Source organism: Megascapheus bottae, chromosome 30, assembly GCF_031878675.1.
Source record: "Megascapheus bottae isolate mThoBot1 chromosome 30, mThoBot2.hap1, whole genome shotgun sequence".
Taxonomy (NCBI): domain Eukaryota; kingdom Metazoa; phylum Chordata; class Mammalia; order Rodentia; family Geomyidae; genus Megascapheus; species Megascapheus bottae.
In genome coordinates this window covers 6,618,467-6,646,215 of record NC_143538.1, presented here as the reverse complement: position 1 = coordinate 6,646,215, position 27,749 = coordinate 6,618,467, and the positions used below count along the sequence as shown (strand labels likewise).

General features: G+C 63.1%; 22 non-coding genes across 22 annotated transcripts; all 22 read left to right on the top strand.

Annotated features, from left to right (window-relative positions):
- The first annotated feature begins 298 nt into the window (after positions 1–298).
- Positions 299–392, top strand: LOC150044281 (small nucleolar RNA SNORD116). The gene has a single exon (XR_016533293.1). It is a non-coding gene; the product is annotated as a small nucleolar RNA SNORD116 (small nucleolar RNA).
- A 637-nt stretch (positions 393–1,029) lies between these two features.
- LOC150044280 (small nucleolar RNA SNORD116) lies at positions 1,030–1,124 on the top strand. Its single transcript, XR_016533247.1, has one exon. It is a non-coding gene; the product is annotated as a small nucleolar RNA SNORD116 (small nucleolar RNA).
- Positions 1,125–3,237: 2,113 nt separating this feature from the next.
- Positions 3,238–3,334, top strand: LOC150044279 (small nucleolar RNA SNORD116). The gene has a single exon (XR_016533343.1). It is a non-coding gene; the product is annotated as a small nucleolar RNA SNORD116 (small nucleolar RNA).
- Positions 3,335–3,959: 625 nt separating this feature from the next.
- LOC150044278 (small nucleolar RNA SNORD116) lies at positions 3,960–4,053 on the top strand. The gene has a single exon (XR_016533291.1). It is a non-coding gene; the product is annotated as a small nucleolar RNA SNORD116 (small nucleolar RNA).
- Positions 4,054–4,690: 637 nt separating this feature from the next.
- On the top strand, positions 4,691–4,785 carry LOC150044277 (small nucleolar RNA SNORD116). Its single transcript, XR_016533246.1, has one exon. It is a non-coding gene; the product is annotated as a small nucleolar RNA SNORD116 (small nucleolar RNA).
- A 2,113-nt stretch (positions 4,786–6,898) lies between these two features.
- LOC150044276 (small nucleolar RNA SNORD116) lies at positions 6,899–6,995 on the top strand. The gene has a single exon (XR_016533342.1). It is a non-coding gene; the product is annotated as a small nucleolar RNA SNORD116 (small nucleolar RNA).
- A 625-nt stretch (positions 6,996–7,620) lies between these two features.
- LOC150044275 (small nucleolar RNA SNORD116) lies at positions 7,621–7,714 on the top strand. Its single transcript, XR_016533290.1, has one exon. It is a non-coding gene; the product is annotated as a small nucleolar RNA SNORD116 (small nucleolar RNA).
- Positions 7,715–8,351: 637 nt separating this feature from the next.
- On the top strand, positions 8,352–8,446 carry LOC150044274 (small nucleolar RNA SNORD116). Its single transcript, XR_016533245.1, has one exon. It is a non-coding gene; the product is annotated as a small nucleolar RNA SNORD116 (small nucleolar RNA).
- Positions 8,447–10,559: 2,113 nt separating this feature from the next.
- LOC150044273 (small nucleolar RNA SNORD116) lies at positions 10,560–10,656 on the top strand. The gene has a single exon (XR_016533341.1). It is a non-coding gene; the product is annotated as a small nucleolar RNA SNORD116 (small nucleolar RNA).
- A 625-nt stretch (positions 10,657–11,281) lies between these two features.
- On the top strand, positions 11,282–11,375 carry LOC150044272 (small nucleolar RNA SNORD116). Its single transcript, XR_016533289.1, has one exon. It is a non-coding gene; the product is annotated as a small nucleolar RNA SNORD116 (small nucleolar RNA).
- A 637-nt stretch (positions 11,376–12,012) lies between these two features.
- LOC150044271 (small nucleolar RNA SNORD116) lies at positions 12,013–12,107 on the top strand. Its single transcript, XR_016533244.1, has one exon. It is a non-coding gene; the product is annotated as a small nucleolar RNA SNORD116 (small nucleolar RNA).
- A 2,113-nt stretch (positions 12,108–14,220) lies between these two features.
- LOC150044270 (small nucleolar RNA SNORD116) lies at positions 14,221–14,317 on the top strand. Its single transcript, XR_016533340.1, has one exon. It is a non-coding gene; the product is annotated as a small nucleolar RNA SNORD116 (small nucleolar RNA).
- Positions 14,318–14,942: 625 nt separating this feature from the next.
- Positions 14,943–15,036, top strand: LOC150044269 (small nucleolar RNA SNORD116). The gene has a single exon (XR_016533288.1). It is a non-coding gene; the product is annotated as a small nucleolar RNA SNORD116 (small nucleolar RNA).
- A 637-nt stretch (positions 15,037–15,673) lies between these two features.
- On the top strand, positions 15,674–15,768 carry LOC150044268 (small nucleolar RNA SNORD116). Its single transcript, XR_016533243.1, has one exon. It is a non-coding gene; the product is annotated as a small nucleolar RNA SNORD116 (small nucleolar RNA).
- Positions 15,769–17,881: 2,113 nt separating this feature from the next.
- On the top strand, positions 17,882–17,978 carry LOC150044267 (small nucleolar RNA SNORD116). The gene has a single exon (XR_016533339.1). It is a non-coding gene; the product is annotated as a small nucleolar RNA SNORD116 (small nucleolar RNA).
- A 625-nt stretch (positions 17,979–18,603) lies between these two features.
- LOC150044266 (small nucleolar RNA SNORD116) lies at positions 18,604–18,697 on the top strand. The gene has a single exon (XR_016533287.1). It is a non-coding gene; the product is annotated as a small nucleolar RNA SNORD116 (small nucleolar RNA).
- Positions 18,698–19,334: 637 nt separating this feature from the next.
- LOC150044265 (small nucleolar RNA SNORD116) lies at positions 19,335–19,429 on the top strand. The gene has a single exon (XR_016533242.1). It is a non-coding gene; the product is annotated as a small nucleolar RNA SNORD116 (small nucleolar RNA).
- Positions 19,430–21,542: 2,113 nt separating this feature from the next.
- LOC150044264 (small nucleolar RNA SNORD116) lies at positions 21,543–21,639 on the top strand. Its single transcript, XR_016533338.1, has one exon. It is a non-coding gene; the product is annotated as a small nucleolar RNA SNORD116 (small nucleolar RNA).
- A 624-nt stretch (positions 21,640–22,263) lies between these two features.
- LOC150044263 (small nucleolar RNA SNORD116) lies at positions 22,264–22,357 on the top strand. The gene has a single exon (XR_016533286.1). It is a non-coding gene; the product is annotated as a small nucleolar RNA SNORD116 (small nucleolar RNA).
- A 637-nt stretch (positions 22,358–22,994) lies between these two features.
- Positions 22,995–23,089, top strand: LOC150044262 (small nucleolar RNA SNORD116). The gene has a single exon (XR_016533241.1). It is a non-coding gene; the product is annotated as a small nucleolar RNA SNORD116 (small nucleolar RNA).
- A 2,113-nt stretch (positions 23,090–25,202) lies between these two features.
- Positions 25,203–25,299, top strand: LOC150044261 (small nucleolar RNA SNORD116). The gene has a single exon (XR_016533335.1). It is a non-coding gene; the product is annotated as a small nucleolar RNA SNORD116 (small nucleolar RNA).
- A 637-nt stretch (positions 25,300–25,936) lies between these two features.
- On the top strand, positions 25,937–26,031 carry LOC150044260 (small nucleolar RNA SNORD116). Its single transcript, XR_016533240.1, has one exon. It is a non-coding gene; the product is annotated as a small nucleolar RNA SNORD116 (small nucleolar RNA).
- The last annotated feature ends 1,718 nt before the right edge of the window (positions 26,032–27,749 follow it).

Here is a 27,749-nt window from a genome sequence, read left to right as displayed (position 1 = left end):
CCCCAGGCGCTGATGTCCCAGGACGCCTTGATTCGGTGGTGCCAGCCCCAGGGAGCCGTGTAACCTCGAAGCGGCCCAAGACGCCAGGCCTGCTGTGGATCCGGTCCTGGGCAGTGCATCGCCCCCGAGGAGAGGAAGGTAAGCCTCCCTGTGCCCAACGCGCTTGCGTTGACCTTGGGGTGCGGGTGGGAGCCGCTCCCGGCTTGCCAGTTGGCCTTGCAACACAACGGCCTGCCCCGGGCTGCTTGCGCCAGCCAAGCCTGCCGTGTCCTGCATTAGACACAGAGATGATATGCTTGGATCGATGATGACTCGCCAGCAAACATTCCTTGGAATAGCTGAACAAAATGAGTGAAAACTCTTTCCCGCCACGACGTCGGTGACTGAGATCCAGAACGTTTGAACGTCACAGCTAGTGTAGGGGAGAAGAAGGTGTAGTCCTTACTAACATACATGCACCACACGAAGGCAGCTCTGCAGAGGTACCCGGCCATGGGGCTAAGAAGCCCTGGGACCCTTCCTTTCTCCAGTGGGGGTCCCACACCGATGGCATGGCGTGCCTCGGGCACCCGAGCCCCTGATCTTGACGACCCCTCGGAGGGCCGCAGAGGAGAGTGTTAGAGAGCTAGGGACCTGGGGACCCACGGAGAGTTGGCGCCGACCGGTCAGCCTACAGCCGCGGTCCTTTACTCAACGGTGCTCTTGTTTTGCCTTGTGTGGGCAGGCGCTGATGTCCCAGGACGCCTTGATTCGGCGGGGCCGCAGGTTGGCCGCCGCGCCAGGCAGCCGTGTACCCCGGAAGCGGCGCGAGACACCCGGCGCGCTGCGGGTCCGGCCCTGGCCAGTGCATCGCCCCAAGGACAGGAAGGTAAGCCTTTCCTGTGCCCAACGGGCTTGCGTTGACCTTGGTGCGGGTGGGAGCCGCTCACGGCTTGCCACTTGGCGTTGCAAGACAATGGCCTGCCCGGCGCCGCCTGCGCCGGCCAAGCTTGCCATGTCGTGCTTCGCGCACAGAGCATGTGTGTGCCTGGATCGATGATGACTCCCCCAAATAACATTCCTTGGAAGCTGAACAAAATGAGTGAGAACTCTATAACCGTCCTTCTCATCGGTGACTGAGGTCCAGCACTCGGCTTTCCTCAGGCCGTGTAGGGAGTGGGGCCCGCCCGACTGGCAGTCACGCACATTCTTCCCACCTGCCAGGCGCGCTGGCTCCACACCGCCTCCCCGGCACTCCGACCTTGCCCTGCTTTGGCTGCTCTGGGTTGTGTAGACGCCCAAGGGGCCGGTTTGTTTGGCTGGGGCTCAGAGGCAGCCCATGCCCACCAAGGGTATCCCTGGCCTTTGGCCTGCTGAGCTGTGGCGGGCGGCCAGTGGGCTGTCCCCGGGGAGGAAGAGGTGGAGGAGTCTAGGTGTTTTCCAAGAGAGCTCTTGGCAAATGGCGCCCCCGGGGGCGTGCCATGACCAGAAGTGTGGTCTCGAGTTCTTGTTGCTCAAGGTCTGTGCCTGTGGTGTGGGCTAGCCCACGGCCCCAGGCTGGACGCTGGTGGCCCGGGGACTCCCAGTGTTTGGTGTGCCAGCACTGCGGTTGCCCAGAGTTTCGTGGTAGTGGGTAGCAGGAAGAGGAGCCTGTGTTCGGGTGGATAGTGGAGCCTCCTCGGTGAGGAGTGGGTGCGCGGTTTCTTCTGGGGGCGTGCGTGGGGCCCGGGTTTGGTTGTCCGGTTGCAGTGGCCGGGGCCGAGTTGCGAGTTGGAGTTGTGCTGGAGTGGGGGAGCTCGTCTCCTTGTTTGTGCTCTGCCCCTTGTCCAGTTGGAGTTGGTGTCATCGGGTGTGGGTCAGAGCTTCCTGCCATGCCCTGGTGGGCAGTCAGACCGGGACTAGGCTGCTGCGAGGCCAAGGAGTGGCTTGAGGCCAGAGTGCAGGGCCAGAAAGAGCCTGCCTGCTGAGGTTAGGCCTGGTTTCGGGACCGCTGTGCGGGGAGTGCCTTGTAGTGGCGGCCAGCCCTCTGTCCCGTTGGGAACCTCCGCCTTCCGTGGAGGCCGTGGAGGGGTGCGGGATTGAGGCAGAGGAGTCCAGCGGCCGGCCCCGGGCTTGTGTCCTAGTTCTCAGTGCAGCACGGTCCTTGCCCCAAGACTGGCACTGTGGCAGGCGACCCCAGCCTTGTAGCCTCTTTGCCTCGCGGTGAGGATAGGCAGAGTGGGCAGCAGGCCTTGGGCTGGCTCGGTCTAGGCTAGCAGGCCAACAGCCATCGATGCTGAGGGTTGGGTGGCTGTGGACAGGCTCTGTACTAATATCAGGCAAGGCCTTGTGTTTTGGGGCTCCCAGGAGATTGCAGACAGCAGGCAGCTCAGCGTCCTCTGTCGCCAAGGGAAGTTGTAGGGACAGGCAGTTTCAGCGCCGGTGGGTTGGAGGAGTAGCAGGTTAGTGCCAGGCCTGTTGGGTCCTGTTGGGGGCCCAGAGCTGGTGGAAGAAGACAGGGTTCGAGTGACAGACAAGGGATGGATGTCTGTAGGTGGCGGGCAGCGATTTCGAGGCCCTGGCCCGAGAGCAGGTGGCCCCGTGAGATTACAGAGGACTGGCTCCACACCACCGCATAGGTCCACCCGCACCCACCCACAGAGGTGCGAGGGCAAACGCGCGCGTACCCACACACACACCCACGCACACGCATGCAGGCACTCTCTCACGCACGCACCCACGCACACATGCACACGCAGTCACAAAGGCACACGCATACCCCCCCACACAGGGCCCCACGAACGGCTTGGTGCACCAGGAGCGTCCGTGCTCATGGATGTGACGAACCCCTTGAGGGTTGGACAGGAAAGTCGAAGAGAGTTACGGATGTGGGGCCTGCGGCGCGTTGGCGTGACGGGTCGGCCTGTGGCCTTGGTCCTTTACTCAACGGGGCTCTTGTTTTGTCTTGGCTCCCAGGCGCTGATGTCTCCGGGCACCTTAAGTCTCTGGGGCCACAGGTTGGCCGCGGGGCCCAGGGAGCAGTGTAAGGTTGAAGCGGCGCGAGTTGCCCGGCCTGCTGCGGGTCCGGCCCTGGCCAGTGCATCGCCCCAAGGAGAGGAAGGTAAGCCTCCCTGTGCCCAACGCGCTTGCGTTGACCTTGGGGTGCGGGTGGGAGCCGCTCACGGCTTGCCACTTGGCGTAGCAAGACGATGGCCTGCCCAGTGCCGCCCGCGCCAGCCAAGCTTGCCGTGTCCTGCTTGGCACCCAGAGGATGTGCTCGGATCGATGATGATTCCCCAAAAAAAACATTCCTTGGAAAAGCTGAACAAAATGAGTGAAAACTCATTCCCGTCTCACGCATCGGTGACTGAGGTCCAGCACTTTTGCATGACACAGCTAGTGTAGGGGAGAGGAAGGTGTAGTCCTTCCTGACATCCATGCGCCACCCGAAGGCAGCTCTGCACAGGTACCCGGCCATGGGGCTAAGAAGTCCTGGCACCCACCCCTCCTCGAGTGGAGGGTCACACACCGATGGCACGGTGTGCCTCGGCCCGCGTGCCCACGATCTTGACGACCCCCCCCGGGGGGCCCCAGAGGAGAGTGTTAGACAGCTAGGGACCTGGGACCCACGGAGGGTTGGCGCCGACCGGTCAGCCTACAGCCTCGGTGCTTTACTCAACGGCGCTTTTGTTGTGCCTTCTGACCCCAGGCGCTGATGTCCCAGGACGCCTTGATTCGGTGGTGCCAGCCCCAGGGAGCCGTGTAACCTCGAAGCGGCCCAAGACGCCAGGCCTGCTGTGGATCCGGTCCTGGGCAGTGCATCGCCCCCGAGGAGAGGAAGGTAAGCCTCCCTGTGCCCAACGCGCTTGCGTTGACCTTGGGGTGCGGGTGGGAGCCGCTCCCGGCTTGCCAGTTGGCCTTGCAACACAACGGCCTGCCCCGGGCTGCTTGCGCCAGCCAAGCCTGCCGTGTCCTGCATTAGACACAGAGATGATATGCTTGGATCGATGATGACTCGCCAGCAAACATTCCTTGGAATAGCTGAACAAAATGAGTGAAAACTCTTTCCCGCCACGACGTCGGTGACTGAGATCCAGAACGTTTGAACGTCACAGCTAGTGTAGGGGAGAGGAAGGTGTAGTCCTTACTAACATACATGCACCACACGAAGGCAGCTCTGCAGAGGTACCCGGCCATGGGGCTAAGAAGCCCTGGGACCCTTCCTTTCTCCAGTGGGGGTCCCACACCGATGGCATGGCGTGCCTCGGGCACCCGAGCCCCTGATCTTGACGACCCCTCGGAGGGCCGCAGAGGAGAGTGTTAGAGAGCTAGGGACCTGGGGACCCACGGAGAGTTGGCGCCGACCGGTCAGCCTACAGCCGCGGTCCTTTACTCAACGGTGCTCTTGTTTTGCCTTGTGTGGGCAGGCGCTGATGTCCCAGGACGCCTTGATTCGGCGGGGCCGCAGGTTGGCCGCCGCGCCAGGCAGCCGTGTACCCCGGAAGCGGCGCGAGACACCCGGCGCGCTGCGGGTCCGGCCCTGGCCAGTGCATCGCCCCAAGGACAGGAAGGTAAGCCTTTCCTGTGCCCAACGGGCTTGCGTTGACCTTGGTGCGGGTGGGAGCCGCTCACGGCTTGCCACTTGGCGTTGCAAGACAATGGCCTGCCCGGCGCCGCCTGCGCCGGCCAAGCTTGCCATGTCGTGCTTCGCGCACAGAGCATGTGTGTGCCTGGATCGATGATGACTCCCCCAAATAACATTCCTTGGAAGCTGAACAAAATGAGTGAGAACTCTATAACCGTCCTTCTCATCGGTGACTGAGGTCCAGCACTCGGCTTTCCTCAGGCCGTGTAGGGAGTGGGGCCCGCCCGACTGGCAGTCACGCACATTCTTCCCACCTGCCAGGCGCGCTGGCTCCACACCGCCTCCCCGGCACTCCGACCTTGCCCTGCTTTGGCTGCTCTGGGTTGTGTAGACGCCCAAGGGGCCGGTTTGTTTGGCTGGGGCTCAGAGGCAGCCCATGCCCACCAAGGGTATCCCTGGCCTTTGGCCTGCTGAGCTGTGGCGGGCGGCCAGTGGGCTGTCCCCGGGGAGGAAGAGGTGGAGGAGTCTAGGTGTTTTCCGAGAGAGCTCTTGGCAAATGGCGCCCCCGGGGGCGTGCCATGACCAGAAGTGTGGTCTCGAGTTCTTGTTGCTCAAGGTCTGTGCCTGTGGTGTGGGCTAGCCCACGGCCCCAGGCTGGACGCTGGTGGCCCGGGGACTCCCAGTGTTTGGTGTGCCAGCACTGCGGTTGCCCAGAGTTTCGTGGTAGTGGGTAGCAGGAAGAGGAGCCTGTGTTCGGGTGGATAGTGGAGCCTCCTCGGTGAGGAGTGGGTGCGCGGTTTCTTCTGGGGGCGTGCGTGGGGCCCGGGTTTGGTTGTCCGGTTGCAGTGGCCGGGGCCGAGTTGCGAGTTGGAGTTGTGCTGGAGTGGGGGAGCTCGTCTCCTTGTTTGTGCTCTGCCCCTTGTCCAGTTGGAGTTGGTGTCATCGGGTGTGGGTCAGAGCTTCCTGCCATGCCCTGGTGGGCAGTCAGACCGGGACTGGGCTGCTGCGAGGCCAAGGAGTGGCTTGAGGCCAGAGTGCAGGGCCAGAAAGAGCCTGCCTGCTGAGGTTAGGCCTGGTTTCGGGACCGCTGTGCGGGGAGTGCCTTGTAGTGGCGGCCAGCCCTCTGTCCCGTTGGGAACCTCCGCCTTCCGTGGAGGCCGTGGAGGGGTGCGGGATTGAGGCAGAGGAGTCCAGCGGCCGGCCCCGGGCTTGTGTCCTAGTTCTCAGTGCAGCACGGTCCTTGCCCCAAGACTGGCACTGTGGCAGGCGACCCCAGCCTTGTAGCCTCTTTGCCTCGCGGTGAGGATAGGCAGAGTGGGCAGCAGGCCTTGGGCTGGCTCGGTCTAGGCTAGCAGGCCAACAGCCATCGATGCTGAGGGTTGGGTGGCTGTGGACAGGCTCTGTACTAATATCAGGCAAGGCCTTGTGTTTTGGGGCTCCCAGGAGATTGCAGACAGCAGGCAGCTCAGCGTCCTCTGTCGCCAAGGGAAGTTGTAGGGACAGGCAGTTTCAGCGCCGGTGGGTTGGAGGAGTAGCAGGTTAGTGCCAGGCCTGTTGGGTCCTGTTGGGGGCCCAGAGCTGGTGGAAGAAGACAGGGTTCGAGTGACAGACAAGGGATGGATGTCTGTAGGTGGCGGGCAGCGATTTCGAGGCCCTGGCCCGAGAGCAGGTGGCCCCGTGAGATTACAGAGGACTGGCTCCACACCAGCGCATAGGTCCACCCGCACCCACCCACAGAGGTGCGAGGGCAAACGCGCGCGTACCCACACACACACCCACGCACACGCATGCAGGCACTCTCTCACGCACGCACCCACGCACACATGCACACGCAGTCACAAAGGCACACGCATACCCCCCCACACAGGGCCCCACGAACGGCTTGGTGCACCAGGAGCGTCCGTGCTCATGGATGTGACGAACCCCTTGAGGGTTGGACAGGAAAGTCGAAGAGAGTTACGGATGTGGGGCCTGCGGCGCGTTGGCGTGACGGGTCGGCCTGTGGCCTTGGTCCTTTACTCAACGGGGCTCTTGTTTTGTCTTGGCTCCCAGGCGCTGATGTCTCCGGGCACCTTAAGTCTCTGGGGCCACAGGTTGGCCGCGGGGCCCAGGGAGCAGTGTAAGGTTGAAGCGGCGCGAGTTGCCCGGCCTGCTGCGGGTCCGGCCCTGGCCAGTGCATCGCCCCAAGGAGAGGAAGGTAAGCCTCCCTGTGCCCAACGCGCTTGCGTTGACCTTGGGGTGCGGGTGGGAGCCGCTCACGGCTTGCCACTTGGCGTAGCAAGACGATGGCCTGCCCAGTGCCGCCCGCGCCAGCCAAGCTTGCCGTGTCCTGCTTGGCACCCAGAGGATGTGCTCGGATCGATGATGATTCCCCAAAAAAAACATTCCTTGGAAAAGCTGAACAAAATGAGTGAAAACTCATTCCCGTCTCACGCATCGGTGACTGAGGTCCAGCACTTTTGCATGACACAGCTAGTGTAGGGGAGAGGAAGGTGTAGTCCTTCCTGACATCCATGCGCCACCCGAAGGCAGCTCTGCACAGGTACCCGGCCATGGGGCTAAGAAGTCCTGGCACCCACCCCTCCTCGAGTGGAGGGTCACACACCGATGGCACGGTGTGCCTCGGCCCGCGTGCCCACGATCTTGACGACCCCCCCCGGGGGGCCCCAGAGGAGAGTGTTAGACAGCTAGGGACCTGGGACCCACGGAGGGTTGGCGCCGACCGGTCAGCCTACAGCCTCGGTGCTTTACTCAACGGCGCTTTTGTTGTGCCTTCTGACCCCAGGCGCTGATGTCCCAGGACGCCTTGATTCGGTGGTGCCAGCCCCAGGGAGCCGTGTAACCTCGAAGCGGCCCAAGACGCCAGGCCTGCTGTGGATCCGGTCCTGGGCAGTGCATCGCCCCCGAGGAGAGGAAGGTAAGCCTCCCTGTGCCCAACGCGCTTGCGTTGACCTTGGGGTGCGGGTGGGAGCCGCTCCCGGCTTGCCAGTTGGCCTTGCAACACAACGGCCTGCCCCGGGCTGCTTGCGCCAGCCAAGCCTGCCGTGTCCTGCATTAGACACAGAGATGATATGCTTGGATCGATGATGACTCGCCAGCAAACATTCCTTGGAATAGCTGAACAAAATGAGTGAAAACTCTTTCCCGCCACGACGTCGGTGACTGAGATCCAGAACGTTTGAACGTCACAGCTAGTGTAGGGGAGAGGAAGGTGTAGTCCTTACTAACATACATGCACCACACGAAGGCAGCTCTGCAGAGGTACCCGGCCATGGGGCTAAGAAGCCCTGGGACCCTTCCTTTCTCCAGTGGGGGTCCCACACCGATGGCATGGCGTGCCTCGGGCACCCGAGCCCCTGATCTTGACGACCCCTCGGAGGGCCGCAGAGGAGAGTGTTAGAGAGCTAGGGACCTGGGGACCCACGGAGAGTTGGCGCCGACCGGTCAGCCTACAGCCGCGGTCCTTTACTCAACGGTGCTCTTGTTTTGCCTTGTGTGGGCAGGCGCTGATGTCCCAGGACGCCTTGATTCGGCGGGGCCGCAGGTTGGCCGCCGCGCCAGGCAGCCGTGTACCCCGGAAGCGGCGCGAGACACCCGGCGCGCTGCGGGTCCGGCCCTGGCCAGTGCATCGCCCCAAGGACAGGAAGGTAAGCCTTTCCTGTGCCCAACGGGCTTGCGTTGACCTTGGTGCGGGTGGGAGCCGCTCACGGCTTGCCACTTGGCGTTGCAAGACAATGGCCTGCCCGGCGCCGCCTGCGCCGGCCAAGCTTGCCATGTCGTGCTTCGCGCACAGAGCATGTGTGTGCCTGGATCGATGATGACTCCCCCAAATAACATTCCTTGGAAGCTGAACAAAATGAGTGAGAACTCTATAACCGTCCTTCTCATCGGTGACTGAGGTCCAGCACTCGGCTTTCCTCAGGCCGTGTAGGGAGTGGGGCCCGCCCGACTGGCAGTCACGCACATTCTTCCCACCTGCCAGGCGCGCTGGCTCCACACCGCCTCCCCGGCACTCCGACCTTGCCCTGCTTTGGCTGCTCTGGGTTGTGTAGACGCCCAAGGGGCCGGTTTGTTTGGCTGGGGCTCAGAGGCAGCCCATGCCCACCAAGGGTATCCCTGGCCTTTGGCCTGCTGAGCTGTGGCGGGCGGCCAGTGGGCTGTCCCCGGGGAGGAAGAGGTGGAGGAGTCTAGGTGTTTTCCAAGAGAGCTCTTGGCAAATGGCGCCCCCGGGGGCGTGCCATGACCAGAAGTGTGGTCTCGAGTTCTTGTTGCTCAAGGTCTGTGCCTGTGGTGTGGGCTAGCCCACGGCCCCAGGCTGGACGCTGGTGGCCCGGGGACTCCCAGTGTTTGGTGTGCCAGCACTGCGGTTGCCCAGAGTTTCGTGGTAGTGGGTAGCAGGAAGAGGAGCCTGTGTTCGGGTGGATAGTGGAGCCTCCTCGGTGAGGAGTGGGTGCGCAGTTTCTTCTGGGGGCGTGCGTGGGGCCCGGGTTTGGTTGTCCGGTTGCAGTGGCCGGGGCCGAGTTGCGAGTTGGAGTTGTGCTGGAGTGGGGGAGCTCGTCTCCTTGTTTGTGCTCTGCCCCTTGTCCAGTTGGAGTTGGTGTCATCGGGTGTGGGTCAGAGCTTCCTGCCATGCCCTGGTGGGCAGTCAGACCGGGACTGGGCTGCTGCGAGGCCAAGGAGTGGCTTGAGGCCAGAGTGCAGGGCCAGAAAGAGCCTGCCTGCTGAGGTTAGGCCTGGTTTCGGGACCGCTGTGCGGGGAGTGCCTTGTAGTGGCGGCCAGCCCTCTGTCCCGTTGGGAACCTCCGCCTTCCGTGGAGGCCGTGGAGGGGTGCGGGATTGAGGCAGAGGAGTCCAGCGGCCGGCCCCGGGCTTGTGTCCTAGTTCTCAGTGCAGCACGGTCCTTGCCCCAAGACTGGCACTGTGGCAGGCGACCCCAGCCTTGTAGCCTCTTTGCCTCGCGGTGAGGATAGGCAGAGTGGGCAGCAGGCCTTGGGCTGGCTCGGTCTAGGCTAGCAGGCCAACAGCCATCGATGCTGAGGGTTGGGTGGCTGTGGACAGGCTCTGTACTAATATCAGGCAAGGCCTTGTGTTTTGGGGCTCCCAGGAGATTGCAGACAGCAGGCAGCTCAGCGTCCTCTGTCGCCAAGGGAAGTTGTAGGGACAGGCAGTTTCAGCGCCGGTGGGTTGGAGGAGTAGCAGGTTAGTGCCAGGCCTGTTGGGTCCTGTTGGGGGCCCAGAGCTGGTGGAAGAAGACAGGGTTCGAGTGACAGACAAGGGATGGATGTCTGTAGGTGGCGGGCAGCGATTTCGAGGCCCTGGCCCGAGAGCAGGTGGCCCCGTGAGATTACAGAGGACTGGCTCCACACCAGCGCATAGGTCCACCCGCACCCACCCACAGAGGTGCGAGGGCAAACGCGCGCGTACCCACACACACACCCACGCACACGCATGCAGGCACTCTCTCACGCACGCACCCACGCACACATGCACACGCAGTCACAAAGGCACACGCATACCCCCCCACACAGGGCCCCACGAACGGCTTGGTGCACCAGGAGCGTCCGTGCTCATGGATGTGACGAACCCCTTGAGGGTTGGACAGGAAAGTCGAAGAGAGTTACGGATGTGGGGCCTGCGGCGCGTTGGCGTGACGGGTCGGCCTGTGGCCTTGGTCCTTTACTCAACGGGGCTCTTGTTTTGTCTTGGCTCCCAGGCGCTGATGTCTCCGGGCACCTTAAGTCTCTGGGGCCACAGGTTGGCCGCGGGGCCCAGGGAGCAGTGTAAGGTTGAAGCGGCGCGAGTTGCCCGGCCTGCTGCGGGTCCGGCCCTGGCCAGTGCATCGCCCCAAGGAGAGGAAGGTAAGCCTCCCTGTGCCCAACGCGCTTGCGTTGACCTTGGGGTGCGGGTGGGAGCCGCTCACGGCTTGCCACTTGGCGTAGCAAGACGATGGCCTGCCCAGTGCCGCCCGCGCCAGCCAAGCTTGCCGTGTCCTGCTTGGCACCCAGAGGATGTGCTCGGATCGATGATGATTCCCCAAAAAAAACATTCCTTGGAAAAGCTGAACAAAATGAGTGAAAACTCATTCCCGTCTCACGCATCGGTGACTGAGGTCCAGCACTTTTGCATGACACAGCTAGTGTAGGGGAGAGGAAGGTGTAGTCCTTCCTGACATCCATGCGCCACCCGAAGGCAGCTCTGCACAGGTACCCGGCCATGGGGCTAAGAAGTCCTGGCACCCACCCCTCCTCGAGTGGAGGGTCACACACCGATGGCACGGTGTGCCTCGGCCCGCGTGCCCACGATCTTGACGACCCCCCCCGGGGGGCCCCAGAGGAGAGTGTTAGACAGCTAGGGACCTGGGACCCACGGAGGGTTGGCGCCGACCGGTCAGCCTACAGCCTCGGTGCTTTACTCAACGGCGCTTTTGTTGTGCCTTCTGACCCCAGGCGCTGATGTCCCAGGACGCCTTGATTCGGTGGTGCCAGCCCCAGGGAGCCGTGTAACCTCGAAGCGGCCCAAGACGCCAGGCCTGCTGTGGATCCGGTCCTGGGCAGTGCATCGCCCCCGAGGAGAGGAAGGTAAGCCTCCCTGTGCCCAACGCGCTTGCGTTGACCTTGGGGTGCGGGTGGGAGCCGCTCCCGGCTTGCCAGTTGGCCTTGCAACACAACGGCCTGCCCCGGGCTGCTTGCGCCAGCCAAGCCTGCCGTGTCCTGCATTAGACACAGAGATGATATGCTTGGATCGATGATGACTCGCCAGCAAACATTCCTTGGAATAGCTGAACAAAATGAGTGAAAACTCTTTCCCGCCACGACGTCGGTGACTGAGATCCAGAACGTTTGAACGTCACAGCTAGTGTAGGGGAGAGGAAGGTGTAGTCCTTACTAACATACATGCACCACACGAAGGCAGCTCTGCAGAGGTACCCGGCCATGGGGCTAAGAAGCCCTGGGACCCTTCCTTTCTCCAGTGGGGGTCCCACACCGATGGCATGGCGTGCCTCGGGCACCCGAGCCCCTGATCTTGACGACCCCTCGGAGGGCCGCAGAGGAGAGTGTTAGAGAGCTAGGGACCTGGGGACCCACGGAGAGTTGGCGCCGACCGGTCAGCCTACAGCCGCGGTCCTTTACTCAACGGTGCTCTTGTTTTGCCTTGTGTGGGCAGGCGCTGATGTCCCAGGACGCCTTGATTCGGCGGGGCCGCAGGTTGGCCGCCGCGCCAGGCAGCCGTGTACCCCGGAAGCGGCGCGAGACACCCGGCGCGCTGCGGGTCCGGCCCTGGCCAGTGCATCGCCCCAAGGACAGGAAGGTAAGCCTTTCCTGTGCCCAACGGGCTTGCGTTGACCTTGGTGCGGGTGGGAGCCGCTCACGGCTTGCCACTTGGCGTTGCAAGACAATGGCCTGCCCGGCGCCGCCTGCGCCGGCCAAGCTTGCCATGTCGTGCTTCGCGCACAGAGCATGTGTGTGCCTGGATCGATGATGACTCCCCCAAATAACATTCCTTGGAAGCTGAACAAAATGAGTGAGAACTCTATAACCGTCCTTCTCATCGGTGACTGAGGTCCAGCACTCGGCTTTCCTCAGGCCGTGTAGGGAGTGGGGCCCGCCCGACTGGCAGTCACGCACATTCTTCCCACCTGCCAGGCGCGCTGGCTCCACACCGCCTCCCCGGCACTCCGACCTTGCCCTGCTTTGGCTGCTCTGGGTTGTGTAGACGCCCAAGGGGCCGGTTTGTTTGGCTGGGGCTCAGAGGCAGCCCATGCCCACCAAGGGTATCCCTGGCCTTTGGCCTGCTGAGCTGTGGCGGGCGGCCAGTGGGCTGTCCCCGGGGAGGAAGAGGTGGAGGAGTCTAGGTGTTTTCCAAGAGAGCTCTTGGCAAATGGCGCCCCCGGGGGCGTGCCATGACCAGAAGTGTGGTCTCGAGTTCTTGTTGCTCAAGGTCTGTGCCTGTGGTGTGGGCTAGCCCACGTCCCCAGGCTGGACGCTGGTGGCCCGGGGACTCCCAGTGTTTGGTGTGCCAGCACTGCGGTTGCCCAGAGTTTCGTGGTAGTGGGTAGCAGGAAGAGGAGCCTGTGTTCGGGTGGATAGTGGAGCCTCCTCGGTGAGGAGTGGGTGCGCGGTTTCTTCTGGGGGCGTGCGTGGGGCCCGGGTTTGGTTGTCCGGTTGCAGTGGCCGGGGCCGAGTTGCGAGTTGGAGTTGTGCTGGAGTGGGGGAGCTCGTCTCCTTGTTTGTGCTCTGCCCCTTGTCCAGTTGGAGTTGGTGTCATCGGGTGTGGGTCAGAGCTTCCTGCCATGCCCTGGTGGGCAGTCAGACCGGGACTGGGCTGCTGCGAGGCCAAGGAGTGGCTTGAGGCCAGAGTGCAGGGCCAGAAAGAGCCTGCCTGCTGAGGTTAGGCCTGGTTTCGGGACCGCTGTGCGGGGAGTGCCTTGTAGTGGCGGCCAGCCCTCTGTCCCGTTGGGAACCTCCGCCTTCCGTGGAGGCCGTGGAGGGGTGCGGGATTGAGGCAGAGGAGTCCAGCGGCCGGCCCCGGGCTTGTGTCCTAGTTCTCAGTGCAGCACGGTCCTTGCCCCAAGACTGGCACTGTGGCAGGCGACCCCAGCCTTGTAGCCTCTTTGCCTCGCGGTGAGGATAGGCAGAGTGGGCAGCAGGCCTTGGGCTGGCTCGGTCTAGGCTAGCAGGCCAACAGCCATCGATGCTGAGGGTTGGGTGGCTGTGGACAGGCTCTGTACTAATATCAGGCAAGGCCTTGTGTTTTGGGGCTCCCAGGAGATTGCAGACAGCAGGCAGCTCAGCGTCCTCTGTCGCCAAGGGAAGTTGTAGGGACAGGCAGTTTCAGCGCCGGTGGGTTGGAGGAGTAGCAGGTTAGTGCCAGGCCTGTTGGGTCCTGTTGGGGGCCCAGAGCTGGTGGAAGAAGACAGGGTTCGAGTGACAGACAAGGGATGGATGTCTGTAGGTGGCGGGCAGCGATTTCGAGGCCCTGGCCCGAGAGCAGGTGGCCCCGTGAGATTACAGAGGACTGGCTCCACACCAGCGCATAGGTCCACCCGCACCCACCCACAGAGGTGCGAGGGCAAACGCGCGCGTACCCACACACACACCCACGCACACGCATGCAGGCACTCTCTCACGCACGCACCCACGCACACATGCACACGCAGTCACAAAGGCACACGCATACCCCCCCACACAGGGCCCCACGAACGGCTTGGTGCACCAGGAGCGTCCGTGCTCATGGATGTGACGAACCCCTTGAGGGTTGGACAGGAAAGTCGAAGAGAGTTACGGATGTGGGGCCTGCGGCGCGTTGGCGTGACGGGTCGGCCTGTGGCCTTGGTCCTTTACTCAACGGGGCTCTTGTTTTGTCTTGGCTCCCAGGCGCTGATGTCTCCGGGCACCTTAAGTCTCTGGGGCCACAGGTTGGCCGCGGGGCCCAGGGAGCAGTGTAAGGTTGAAGCGGCGCGAGTTGCCCGGCCTGCTGCGGGTCCGGCCCTGGCCAGTGCATCGCCCCAAGGAGAGGAAGGTAAGCCTCCCTGTGCCCAACGCGCTTGCGTTGACCTTGGGGTGCGGGTGGGAGCCGCTCACGGCTTGCCACTTGGCGTAGCAAGACGATGGCCTGCCCAGTGCCGCCCGCGCCAGCCAAGCTTGCCGTGTCCTGCTTGGCACCCAGAGGATGTGCTCGGATCGATGATGATTCCCCAAAAAAAACATTCCTTGGAAAAGCTGAACAAAATGAGTGAAAACTCATTCCCGTCTCACGCATCGGTGACTGAGGTCCAGCACTTTTGCATGACACAGCTAGTGTAGGGGAGAGGAAGGTGTAGTCCTTCCTGACATCCATGCGCCACCCGAAGGCAGCTCTGCACAGGTACCCGGCCATGGGGCTAAGAAGTCCTGGCACCCACCCCTCCTCGAGTGGAGGGTCACACACCGATGGCACGGTGTGCCTCGGCCCGCGTGCCCACGATCTTGACGACCCCCCCCGGGGGGCCCCAGAGGAGAGTGTTAGACAGCTAGGGACCTGGGACCCACGGAGGGTTGGCGCCGACCGGTCAGCCTACAGCCTCGGTGCTTTACTCAACGGCGCTTTTGTTGTGCCTTCTGACCCCAGGCGCTGATGTCCCAGGACGCCTTGATTCGGTGGTGCCAGCCCCAGGGAGCCGTGTAACCTCGAAGCGGCCCAAGACACCAGGCCTGCTGTGGATCCGGTCCTGGGCAGTGCATCGCCCCCGAGGAGAGGAAGGTAAGCCTCCCTGTGCCCAACGCGCTTGCGTTGACCTTGGGGTGCGGGTGGGAGCCGCTCCCGGCTTGCCAGTTGGCCTTGCAACACAACGGCCTGCCCCGGGCTGCTTGCGCCAGCCAAGCCTGCCGTGTCCTGCATTAGACACAGAGATGATATGCTTGGATCGATGATGACTCGCCAGCAAACATTCCTTGGAATAGCTGAACAAAATGAGTGAAAACTCTTTCCCGCCACGACGTCGGTGACTGAGATCCAGAACGTTTGAACGTCACAGCTAGTGTAGGGGAGAGGAAGGTGTAGTCCTTACTAACATACATGCACCACACGAAGGCAGCTCTGCAGAGGTACCCGGCCATGGGGCTAAGAAGCCCTGGGACCCTTCCTTTCTCCAGTGGGGGTCCCACACCGATGGCATGGCGTGCCTCGGGCACCCGAGCCCCTGATCTTGACGACCCCTCGGAGGGCCGCAGAGGAGAGTGTTAGAGAGCTAGGGACCTGGGGACCCACGGAGAGTTGGCGCCGACCGGTCAGCCTACAGCCGCGGTCCTTTACTCAACGGTGCTCTTGTTTTGCCTTGTGTGGGCAGGCGCTGATGTCCCAGGACGCCTTGATTCGGCGGGGCCGCAGGTTGGCCGCCGCGCCAGGCAGCCGTGTACCCCGGAAGCGGCGCGAGACACCCGGCGCGCTGCGGGTCTGGCCCTGGCCAGTGCATCGCCCCAAGGACAGGAAGGTAAGCCTTTCCTGTGCCCAACGGGCTTGCGTTGACCTTGGTGCGGGTGGGAGCCGCTCACGGCTTGCCACTTGGCGTTGCAAGACAATGGCCTGCCCGGCGCCGCCTGCGCCGGCCAAGCTTGCCATGTCGTGCTTCGCGCACAGAGCATGTGTGTGCCTGGATCGATGATGACTCCCCCAAATAACATTCCTTGGAAGCTGAACAAAATGAGTGAGAACTCTATAACCGTCCTTCTCATCGGTGACTGAGGTCCAGCACTCGGCTTTCCTCAGGCCGTGTAGGGAGTGGGGCCCGCCCGACTGGCAGTCACGCACATTCTTCCCACCTGCCAGGCGCGCTGGCTCCACACCGCCTCCCCGGCACTCCGACCTTGCCCTGCTTTGGCTGCTCTGGGTTGTGTAGACGCCCAAGGGGCCGGTTTGTTTGGCTGGGGCTCAGAGGCAGCCCATGCCCACCAAGGGTATCCCTGGCCTTTGGCCTGCTGAGCTGTGGCGGGCGGCCAGTGGGCTGTCCCCGGGGAGGAAGAGGTGGAGGAGTCTAGGTGTTTTCCAAGAGAGCTCTTGGCAAATGGCGCCCCCGGGGGCGTGCCATGACCAGAAGTGTGGTCTCGAGTTCTTGTTGCTCAAGGTCTGTGCCTGTGGTGTGGGCTAGCCCACGGCCCCAGGCTGGACGCTGGTGGCCCGGGGACTCCCAGTGTTTGGTGTGCCAGCACTGCGGTTGCCCAGAGTTTCGTGGTAGTGGGTAGCAGGAAGAGGAGCCTGTGTTCGGGTGGATAGTGGAGCCTCCTCGGTGAGGAGTGGGTGCGCGGTTTCTTCTGGGGGCGTGCGTGGGGCCCGGGTTTGGTTGTCCGGTTGCAGTGGCCGGGGCCGAGTTGCGAGTTGGAGTTGTGCTGGAGTGGGGGAGCTCGTCTCCTTGTTTGTGCTCTGCCCCTTGTCCAGTTGGAGTTGGTGTCATCGGGTGTGGGTCAGAGCTTCCTGCCATGCCCTGGTGGGCAGTCAGACCGGGACTGGGCTGCTGCGAGGCCAAGGAGTGGCTTGAGGCCAGAGTGCAGGGCCAGAAAGAGCCTGCCTGCTGAGGTTAGGCCTGGTTTCGGGACCGCTGTGCGGGGAGTGCCTTGTAGTGGCGGCCAGCCCTCTGTCCCGTTGGGAACCTCCGCCTTCCGTGGAGGCCGTGGAGGGGTGCGGGATTGAGGCAGAGGAGTCCAGCGGCCGGCCCCGGGCTTGTGTCCTAGTTCTCAGTGCAGCACGGTCCTTGCCCCAAGACTGGCACTGTGGCAGGCGACCCCAGCCTTGTAGCCTCTTTGCCTCGCGGTGAGGATAGGCAGAGTGGGCAGCAGGCCTTGGGCTGGCTCGGTCTAGGCTAGCAGGCCAACAGCCATCGATGCTGAGGGTTGGGTGGCTGTGGACAGGCTCTGTACTAATATCAGGCAAGGCCTTGTGTTTTGGGGCTCCCAGGAGATTGCAGACAGCAGGCAGCTCAGCGTCCTCTGTCGCCAAGGGAAGTTGTAGGGACAGGCAGTTTCAGCGCCGGTGGGTTGGAGGAGTAGCAGGTTAGTGCCAGGCCTGTTGGGTCCTGTTGGGGGCCCAGAGCTGGTGGAAGAAGACAGGGTTCGAGTGACAGACAAGGGATGGATGTCTGTAGGTGGCGGGCAGCGATTTCGAGGCCCTGGCCCGAGAGCAGGTGGCCCCGTGAGATTACAGAGGACTGGCTCCACACCAGCGCATAGGTCCACCCGCACCCACCCACAGAGGTGCGAGGGCAAACGCGCGCGTACCCACACACACACCCACGCACACGCATGCAGGCACTCTCTCACGCACGCACCCACGCACACATGCACACGCAGTCACAAAGGCACACGCATACCCCCCCACACAGGGCCCCACGAACGGCTTGGTGCACTAGGAGCGTCCGTGCTCATGGATGTGACGAACCCCTTGAGGGTTGGACAGGAAAGTCGAAGAGAGTTACGGATGTGGGGCCTGCGGCGCGTTGGCGTGACGGGTCGGCCTGTGGCCTTGGTCCTTTACTCAACGGGGCTCTTGTTTTGTCTTGGCTCCCAGGCGCTGATGTCTCCGGGCACCTTAAGTCTCTGGGGCCACAGGTTGGCCGCGGGGCCCAGGGAGCAGTGTAAGGTTGAAGCGGCGCGAGTTGCCCGGCCTGCTGCGGGTCCGGCCCTGGCCAGTGCATCGCCCCAAGGAGAGGAAGGTAAGCCTCCCTGTGCCCAACGCGCTTGCGTTGACCTTGGGGTGCGGGTGGGAGCCGCTCACGGCTTGCCACTTGGCGTAGCAAGACGATGGCCTGCCCAGTGCCGCCCGCGCCAGCCAAGCTTGCCGTGTCCTGCTTGGCACCCAGAGGATGTGCTCGGATCGATGATGATTCCCCAAAAAAAACATTCCTTGGAAAAGCTGAACAAAATGAGTGAAAACTCATTCCCGTCTCACGCATCGGTGACTGAGGTCCAGCACTTTTGCATGACACAGCTAGTGTAGGGGAGAGGAAGGTGTAGTCCTTCCTGACATCCATGCGCCACCCGAAGGCAGCTCTGCACAGGTACCCGGCCATGGGGCTAAGAAGTCCTGGCACCCACCCCTCCTCGAGTGGAGGGTCACACACCGATGGCACGGTGTGCCTCGGCCCGCGTGCCCACGATCTTGACGACCCCCCCCGGGGGGCCCCAGAGGAGAGTGTTAGACAGCTAGGGACCTGGGACCCACGGAGGGTTGGCGCCGACCGGTCAGCCTACAGCCTCGGTGCTTTACTCAACGGCGCTTTTGTTGTGCCTTCTGACCCCAGGCGCTGATGTCCCAGGACGCCTTGATTCGGTGGTGCCAGCCCCAGGGAGCCGTGTAACCTCGAAGCGGCCCAAGATGCCAGGCCTGCTGTGGATCCGGTCCTGGGCAGTGCATCGCCCCCGAGGAGAGGAAGGTAAGCCTCCCTGTGCCCAACGCGCTTGCGTTGACCTTGGGGTGCGGGTGGGAGCCGCTCCCGGCTTGCCAGTTGGCCTTGCAACACAACGGCCTGCCCCGGGCTGCTTGCGCCAGCCAAGCCTGCCGTGTCCTGCATTAGACACAGAGATGATATGCTTGGATCGATGATGACTCGCCAGCAAACATTCCTTGGAATAGCTGAACAAAATGAGTGAAAACTCTTTCCCGCCACGACGTCGGTGACTGAGATCCAGAACGTTTGAACGTCACAGCTAGTGTAGGGGAGAGGAAGGTGTAGTCCTTACTAACATACATGCACCACACGAAGGCAGCTCTGCAGAGGTACCCGGCCATGGGGCTAAGAAGCCCTGGGACCCTTCCTTTCTCCAGTGGGGGTCCCACACCGATGGCATGGCGTGCCTCGGGCACCCGAGCCCCTGATCTTGACGACCCCTCGGAGGGCCGCAGAGGAGAGTGTTAGAGAGCTAGGGACCTGGGGACCCACGGAGAGTTGGCGCCGACCGGTCAGCCTACAGCCGCGGTCCTTTACTCAACGGTGCTCTTGTTTTGCCTTGTGTGGGCAGGCGCTGATGTCCCAGGACGCCTTGATTCGGCGGGGCCGCAGGTTGGCCGCCGCGCCAGGCAGCCGTGTACCCCGGAAGCGGCGCGAGACACCCGGCGCGCTGCGGGTCCGGCCCTGGCCAGTGCATCGCCCCAAGGACAGGAAGGTAAGCCTTTCCTGTGCCCAACGGGCTTGCGTTGACCTTGGTGCGGGTGGGAGCCGCTCACGGCTTGCCACTTGGCGTTGCAAGACAATGGCCTGCCCGGCGCCGCCTGCGCCGGCCAAGCTTGCCATGTCGTGCTTCGCGCACAGAGCATGTGTGTGCCTGGATCGATGATGACTCCCCCAAATAACATTCCTTGGAAGCTGAACAAAATGAGTGAGAACTCTATAACCGTCCTTCTCATCGGTGACTGAGGTCCAGCACTCGGCTTTCCTCAGGCCGTGTAGGGAGTGGGGCCCGCCCGACTGGCAGTCACGCACATTCTTCCCACCTGCCAGGTGCGCTGGCTCCACACCGCCTCCCCGGCACTCCGACCTTGCCCTGCTTTGGCTGCTCTGGGTTGTGTAGACGCCCAAGGGGCCGGTTTGTTTGGCTGGGGCTCAGAGGCAGCCCATGCCCACCAAGGGTATCCCTGGCCTTTGGCCTGCTGAGCTGTGGCGGGCGGCCAGTGGGCTGTCCCCGGGGAGGAAGAGGTGGAGGAGTCTAGGTGTTTTCCAAGAGAGCTCTTGGCAAATGGCGCCCCCGGGGGCGTGCCATGACCAGAAGTGTGGTCTCGAGTTCTTGTTGCTCAAGGTCTGTGCCTGTGGTGTGGGCTAGCCCACGGCCCCAGGCTGGACGCTGGTGGCCCGGGGACTCCCAGTGTTTGGTGTGCCAGCACTGCGGTTGCCCAGAGTTTCGTGGTAGTGGGTAGCAGGAAGAGGAGCCTGTGTTCGGGTGGATAGTGGAGCCTCCTCGGTGAGGAGTGGGTGCGCGGTTTCTTCTGGGGGCGTGCGTGGGGCCCGGGTTTGGTTGTCCGGTTGCAGTGGCCGGGGCCGAGTTGCGAGTTGGAGTTGTGCTGGAGTGGGGGAGCTCGTCTCCTTGTTTGTGCTCTGCCCCTTGTCCAGTTGGAGTTGGTGTCATCGGGTGTGGGTCAGAGCTTCCTGCCATGCCCTGGTGGGCAGTCAGACCGGGACTAGGCTGCTGCGAGGCCAAGGAGTGGCTTGAGGCCAGAGTGCAGGGCCAGAAAGAGCCTGCCTGCTGAGGTTAGGCCTGGTTTCGGGACCGCTGTGCGGGGAGTGCCTTGTAGTGGCGGCCAGCCCTCTGTCCCGTTGGGAACCTCCGCCTTCCGTGGAGGCCGTGGAGGGGTGCGGGATTGAGGCAGAGGAGTCCAGCGGCCGGCCCCGGGCTTGTGTCCTAGTTCTCAGTGCAGCACGGTCCTTGCCCCAAGACTGGCACTGTGGCAGGCGACCCCAGCCTTGTAGCCTCTTTGCCTCGCGGTGAGGATAGGCAGAGTGGGCAGCAGGCCTTGGGCTGGCTCGGTCTAGGCTAGCAGGCCAACAGCCATCGATGCTGAGGGTTGGGTGGCTGTGGACAGGCTCTGTACTAATATCAGGCAAGGCCTTGTGTTTTGGGGCTCCCAGGAGATTGCAGACAGCAGGCAGCTCAGCGTCCTCTGTCGCCAAGGGAAGTTGTAGGGACAGGCAGTTTCAGCGCCGGTGGGTTGGAGGAGTAGCAGGTTAGTGCCAGGCCTGTTGGGTCCTGTTGGGGGCCCAGAGCTGGTGGAAGAAGACAGGGTTCGAGTGACAGACAAGGGATGGATGTCTGTAGGTGGCGGGCAGCGATTTCGAGGCCCTGGCCCGAGAGCAGGTGGCCCCGTGAGATTACAGAGGACTGGCTCCACACCACCGCATAGGTCCACCCGCACCCACCCACAGAGGTGCGAGGGCAAACGCGCGCGTACCCACACACACACCCACGCACACGCATGCAGGCACTCTCTCACGCACGCACCCACGCACACATGCACACGCAGTCACAAAGGCACACGCATACCCCCCCACACAGGGCCCCACGAACGGCTTGGTGCACCAGGAGCGTCCGTGCTCATGGATGTGACGAACCCCTTGAGGGTTGGACAGGAAAGTCGAAGAGAGTTACGGATGTGGGGCCTGCGGCGCGTTGGCGTGACGGGTCGGCCTGTGGCCTTGGTCCTTTACTCAACGGGGCTCTTGTTTTGTCTTGGCTCCCAGGCGCTGATGTCTCCGGGCACCTTAAGTCTCTGGGGCCACAGGTTGGCCGCGGGGCCCAGGGAGCAGTGTAAGGTTGAAGCGGCGCGAGTTGCCCGGCCTGCTGCGGGTCCGGCCCTGGCCAGTGCATCGCCCCAAGGAGAGGAAGGTAAGCCTCCCTGTGCCCAACGCGCTTGCGTTGACCTTGGGGTGCGGGTGGGAGCCGCTCACGGCTTGCCACTTGGCGTAGCAAGACGATGGCCTGCCCAGTGCCGCCCGCGCCAGCCAAGCTTGCCGTGTCCTGCTTGGCACCCAGAGGATGTGCTTGGATCGATGATGATTCCCCAAAAAAAACATTCCTTGGAAAAGCTGAACAAAATGAGTGAAAACTCATTCCCGTCTCACGCATCGGTGACTGAGGTCCAGCACTTTTGCATGACACAGCTAGTGTAGGGGAGAGGAAGGTGTAGTCCTTCCTGACATCCATGCGCCACCCGAAGGCAGCTCTGCACAGGTACCCGGCCATGGGGCTAAGAAGTCCTGGCACCCACCCCTCCTCGAGTGGAGGGTCACACACCGATGGCACGGTGTGCCTCGGCCCGCGTGCCCACGATCTTGACGACCCCCCCGGGGGGCCCCAGAGGAGAGTGTTAGACAGCTAGGGACCTGGGACCCACGGAGGGTTGGCGCCGACCGGTCAGCCTACAGCCTCGGTGCTTTACTCAACGGCGCTTTTGTTGTGCCTTCTGACCCCAGGCGCTGATGTCCCAGGACGCCTTGATTCGGTGGTGCCAGCCCCAGGGAGCCGTGTAACCTCGAAGCGGCCCAAGACGCCAGGCCTGCTGTGGATCCGGTCCTGGGCAGTGCATCGCCCCCGAGGAGAGGAAGGTAAGCCTCCCTGTGCCCAACGCGCTTGCGTTGACCTTGGGGTGCGGGTGGGAGCCGCTCCCGGCTTGCCAGTTGGCCTTGCAACACAACGGCCTGCCCCGGGCTGCTTGCGCCAGCCAAGCCTGCCGTGTCCTGCATTAGACACAGAGATGATATGCTTGGATCGATGATGACTCGCCAGCAAACATTCCTTGGAATAGCTGAACAAAATGAGTGAAAACTCTTTCCCGCCACGACGTCGGTGACTGAGATCCAGAACGTTTGAACGTCACAGCTAGTGTAGGGGAGAGGAAGGTGTAGTCCTTACTAACATACATGCACCACACGAAGGCAGCTCTGCAGAGGTACCCGGCCATGGGGCTAAGAAGCCCTGGGACCCTTCCTTTCTCCAGTGGGGGTCCCACACCGATGGCATGGCGTGCCTCGGGCACCCGAGCCCCTGATCTTGACGACCCCTCGGAGGGCCGCAGAGGAGAGTGTTAGAGAGCTAGGGACCTGGGGACCCACGGAGAGTTGGCGCCGACCGGTCAGCCTACAGCCGCGGTCCTTTACTCAACGGTGCTCTTGTTTTGCCTTGTGTGGGCAGGCGCTGATGTCCCAGGACGCCTTGATTCGGCGGGGCCGCAGGTTGGCCGCCGCGCCAGGCAGCCGTGTACCCCGGAAGCGGCGCGAGACACCCGGCGCGCTGCGGGTCCGGCCCTGGCCAGTGCATCGCCCCAAGGACAGGAAGGTAAGCCTTTCCTGTGCCCAACGGGCTTGCGTTGACCTTGGTGCGGGTGGGAGCCGCTCACGGCTTGCCACTTGGCGTTGCAAGACAATGGCCTGCCCGGCGCCGCCTGCGCCGGCCAAGCTTGCCATGTCGTGCTTCGCGCACAGAGCATGTGTGTGCCTGGATCGATGATGACTCCCCCAAATAACATTCCTTGGAAGCTGAACAAAATGAGTGAGAACTCTATAACCGTCCTTCTCATCGGTGACTGAGGTCCAGCACTCGGCTTTCCTCAGGCCGTGTAGGGAGTGGGGCCCGCCCGACTGGCAGTCACGCACATTCTTCCCACCTGCCAGGTGCGCTGGCTCCACACCGCCTCCCCGGCACTCCGACCTTGCCCTGCTTTGGCTGCTCTGGGTTGTGTAGACGCCCAAGGGGCCGGTTTGTTTGGCTGGGGCTCAGAGGCAGCCCATGCCCACCAAGGGTATCCCTGGCCTTTGGCCTGCTGAGCTGTGGCGGGCGGCCAGTGGGCTGTCCCCGGGGAGGAAGAGGTGGAGGAGTCTAGGTGTTTTCCAAGAGAGCTCTTGGCAAATGGCGCCCCCGGGGGCGTGCCATGACCAGAAGTGTGGTCTCGAGTTCTTGTTGCTCAAGGTCTGTGCCTGTGGTGTGGGCTAGCCCACGGCCCCAGGCTGGACGCTGGTGGCCCGGGGACTCCCAGTGTTTGGTGTGCCAGCACTGCGGTTGCCCAGAGTTTCGTGGTAGTGGGTAGCAGGAAGAGGAGCCTGTGTTCGGGTGGATAGTGGAGCCTCCTCGGTGAGGAGTGGGTGCGCGGTTTCTTCTGGGGGCGTGCGTGGGGCCCGGGTTTGGTTGTCCGGTTGCAGTGGCCGGGGCCGAGTTGCGAGTTGGAGTTGTGCTGGAGTGGGGGAGCTCGTCTCCTTGTTTGTGCTCTGCCCCTTGTCCAGTTGGAGTTGGTGTCATCGGGTGTGGGTCAGAGCTTCCTGCCATGCCCTGGTGGGCAGTCAGACCGGGACTAGGCTGCTGCGAGGCCAAGGAGTGGCTTGAGGCCAGAGTGCAGGGCCAGAAAGAGCCTGCCTGCTGAGGTTAGGCCTGGTTTCGGGACCGCTGTGCGGGGAGTGCCTTGTAGTGGCGGCCAGCCCTCTGTCCCGTTGGGAACCTCCGCCTTCCGTGGAGGCCGTGGAGGGGTGCGGGATTGAGGCAGAGGAGTCCAGCGGCCGGCCCCGGGCTTGTGTCCTAGTTCTCAGTGCAGCACGGTCCTTGCCCCAAGACTGGCACTGTGGCAGGCGACCCCAGCCTTGTAGCCTCTTTGCCTCGCGGTGAGGATAGGCAGAGTGGGCAGCAGGCCTTGGGCTGGCTCGGTCTAGGCTAGCAGGCCAACAGCCATCGATGCTGAGGGTTGGGTGGCTGTGGACAGGCTCTGTACTAATATCAGGCAAGGCCTTGTGTTTTGGGGCTCCCAGGAGATTGCAGACAGCAGGCAGCTCAGCGTCCTCTGTCGCCAAGGGAAGTTGTAGGGACAGGCAGTTTCAGCGCCGGTGGGTTGGAGGAGTAGCAGGTTAGTGCCAGGCCTGTTGGGTCCTGTTGGGGGCCCAGAGCTGGTGGAAGAAGACAGGGTTCGAGTGACAGACAAGGGATGGATGTCTGTAGGTGGCGGGCAGCGATTTCGAGGCCCTGGCCCGAGAGCAGGTGGCCCCGTGAGATTACAGAGGACTGGCTCCACACCACCGCATAGGTCCACCCGCACCCACCCACAGAGGTGCGAGGGCAAACGCGCGCGTACCCACACACACACCCACGCACACGCATGCAGGCACTCTCTCACGCACGCACCCACGCACACATGCACACGCAGTCACAAAGGCACACGCATACCCCCCCACACAGGGCCCCACGAACGGCTTGGTGCACCAGGAGCGTCCGTGCTCATGGATGTGACGAACCCCTTGAGGGTTGGACAGGAAAGTCGAAGAGAGTTACGGATGTGGGGCCTGCGGCGCGTTGGCATGACGGGTCGGCCTGTGGCCTTGGTCCTTTACTCAACGGGGCTCTTGTTTTGTCTTGGCTCCCAGGCGCTGATGTCTCCGGGCACCTTAAGTCTCTGGGGCCACAGGTTGGCCGCGGGGCCCAGGGAGCAGTGTAAGGTTGAAGCGGCGCGAGTTGCCCGGCCTGCTGCGGGTCCGGCCCTGGCCAGTGCATCGCCCCAAGGAGAGGAAGGTAAGCCTCCCTGTGCCCAACGCGCTTGCGTTGACCTTGGGGTGCGGGTGGGAGCCGCTCACGGCTTGCCACTTGGCGTAGCAAGACGATGGCCTGCCCAGTGCCGCCCGCGCCAGCCAAGCTTGCCGTGTCCTGCTTGGCACCCAGAGGATGTGCTCGGATCGATGATGATTCCCCAAAAAAAACATTCCTTGGAAAAGCTGAACAAAATGAGTGAAAACTCATTCCCGTCTCACGCATCGGTGACTGAGGTCCAGCACTTTTGCATGACACAGCTAGTGTAGGGGAGAGGAAGGTGTAGTCCTTACTAACATACATGCACCACACGAAGGCAGCTCTGCAGACGTACCCGGCCATGGGGCTAAGAAGCCCTGGGACCCTTCCTTTCTCCAGTGGGGGTCCCACACCGATGGCATGGCGTGCCTCGGGCACCCGAGCCCCTGATCTTGACGACCCCTCGGAGGGCCGCAGAGGAGAGTGTTAGACAGCTAGGGACCTGGGGACCCACGGATAGTTGGCGCCGACCGGTCAGCCTACAGCCGCGGTCCTTTACTCAACGGTGCTCTTGTTTTGCCTTGTGTGGGCAGGCGCTGATGTCCCAGGACGCCTTGATTCGGCGGGGCCGCAGGTTGGCCGCCGCGCCAGGCAGCCGTGTACCCCGGAAGCGGCGCGAGACACCCGGCGCGCTGCGGGTCCGGCCCTGGCCAGTGCATCGCCCCAAGGACAGGAAGGTAAGCCTTTCCTGTGCCCAACGGGCTTGCGTTGACCTTGGTGCGGGTGGGAGCCGCTCACGGCTTGCCACTTGGCGTTGCAAGACAATGGCCTGCCCGGCGCCGCCTGCGCCGGCCAAGCTTGCCATGTCGTGCTTCGCGCACAGAGCATGTGTGTGCCTGGATCGATGATGACTCCCCCAAATAACATTCCTTGGAAGCTGAACAAAATGAGTGAGAACTCTATAACCGTCCTTCTCATCGGTGACTGAGGTCCAGCACTCGGCTTTCCTCAGGCCGTGTAGGGAGTGGGGCCCGCCCGACTGGCAGTCACGCACATTCTTCCCACCTGCCAGGTGCGCTGGCTCCACACCGCCTCCCCGGCACTCCGACCTTGCCCTGCTTTGGCTGCTCTGGGTTGTGTAGACGCCCAAGGGGCCGGTTTGTTTGGCTGGGGCTCAGAGGCAGCCCATGCCCACCAAGGGTATCCCTGGCCTTTGGCCTGCTGAGCTGTGGCGGGCGGCCAGTGGGCTGTCCCCGGGGAGGAAGAGGTGGAGGAGTCTAGGTGTTTTCCAAGAGAGCTCTTGGCAAATGGCGCCCCCGGGGGCGTGCCATGACCAGAAGTGTGGTCTCGAGTTCTTGTTGCTCAAGGTCTGTGCCTGTGGTGTGGGCTAGCCCACGGCCCCAGGCTGGACGCTGGTGGCCCGGGGACTCCCAGTGTTTGGTGTGCCAGCACTGCGGTTGCCCAGAGTTTCGTGGTAGTGGGTAGCAGGAAGAGGAGCCTGTGTTCGGGTGGATAGTGGAGCCTCCTCGGTGAGGAGTGGGTGCGCGGTTTCTTCTGGGGGCGTGCGTGGGGCCCGGGTTTGGTTGTCCGGTTGCAGTGGCCGGGGCCGAGTTGCGAGTTGGAGTTGTGCTGGAGTGGGGGAGCTCGTCTCCTTGTTTGTGCTCTGCCCCTTGTCCAGTTGGAGTTGGTGTCATCGGGTGTGGGTCAGAGCTTCCTGCCATGCCCTGGTGGGCAGTCAGACCGGGACTAGGCTGCTGCGAGGCCAAGGAGTGGCTTGAGGCCAGAGTGCAGGGCCAGAAAGAGCCTGCCTGCTGAGGTTAGGCCTGGTTTCGGGACCGCTGTGCGGGGAGTGCCTTGTAGTGGCGGCCAGCCCTCTGTCCCGTTGGGAACCTCCGCCTTCCGTGGAGGCCGTGGAGGGGTGCGGGATTGAGGCAGAGGAGTCCAGCGGCCGGCCCCGGGCTTGTGTCCTAGTTCTCAGTGCAGCACGGTCCTTGCCCCAAGACTGGCACTGTGGCAGGCGACCCCAGCCTTGTAGCCTCTTTGCCTCGCGGTGAGGATAGGCAGAGTGGGCAGCAGGCCTTGGGCTGGCTCGGTCTAGGCTAGCAGGCCAACAGCCATCGATGCTGAGGGTTGGGTGGCTGTGGACAGGCTCTGTACTTGTGTTTTGGGGCTCCCAGGAGATTGCAGACAGCAGGCAGCTCAGCGTCCTCTGTCGCCAAGGGAAGTTGTAGGGACAGGCAGTTTCAGCGCCGGTGGGTTGGAGGAGTAGCAGGTTAGTGCCAGGCCTGTTGGGTCCTGTTGGGGGCCCAGAGCTGGTGGAAGAAGACAGGGTTCGAGTGACAGACAAGGGATGGATGTCTGTAGGTGGCGGGCAGCGATTTCGAGGCCCTGGCCCGAGAGCAGGTGGCCCCGTGAGATTACAGAGAACTGGCTCCACACCACCGCATAGGTCCACCCGCACCCACCCACAGAGGTGCGAGGGCAAACGCGCGCGTACCCACACACACACACCCACGCACACGCATGCAGGCACTCTCTCACGCACGCACCCACGCACACATGCACACGCAGTCACAAAGGCACACGCATACCCCCCCACACAGGGCCCCACGAACGGCTTGGTGCACCAGGAGCGTCCGTGCTCATGGATGTGACGAACCCCTTGAGGGTTGGACAGGAAAGTCGAAGAGAGTTACGGATGTGGGGCCTGC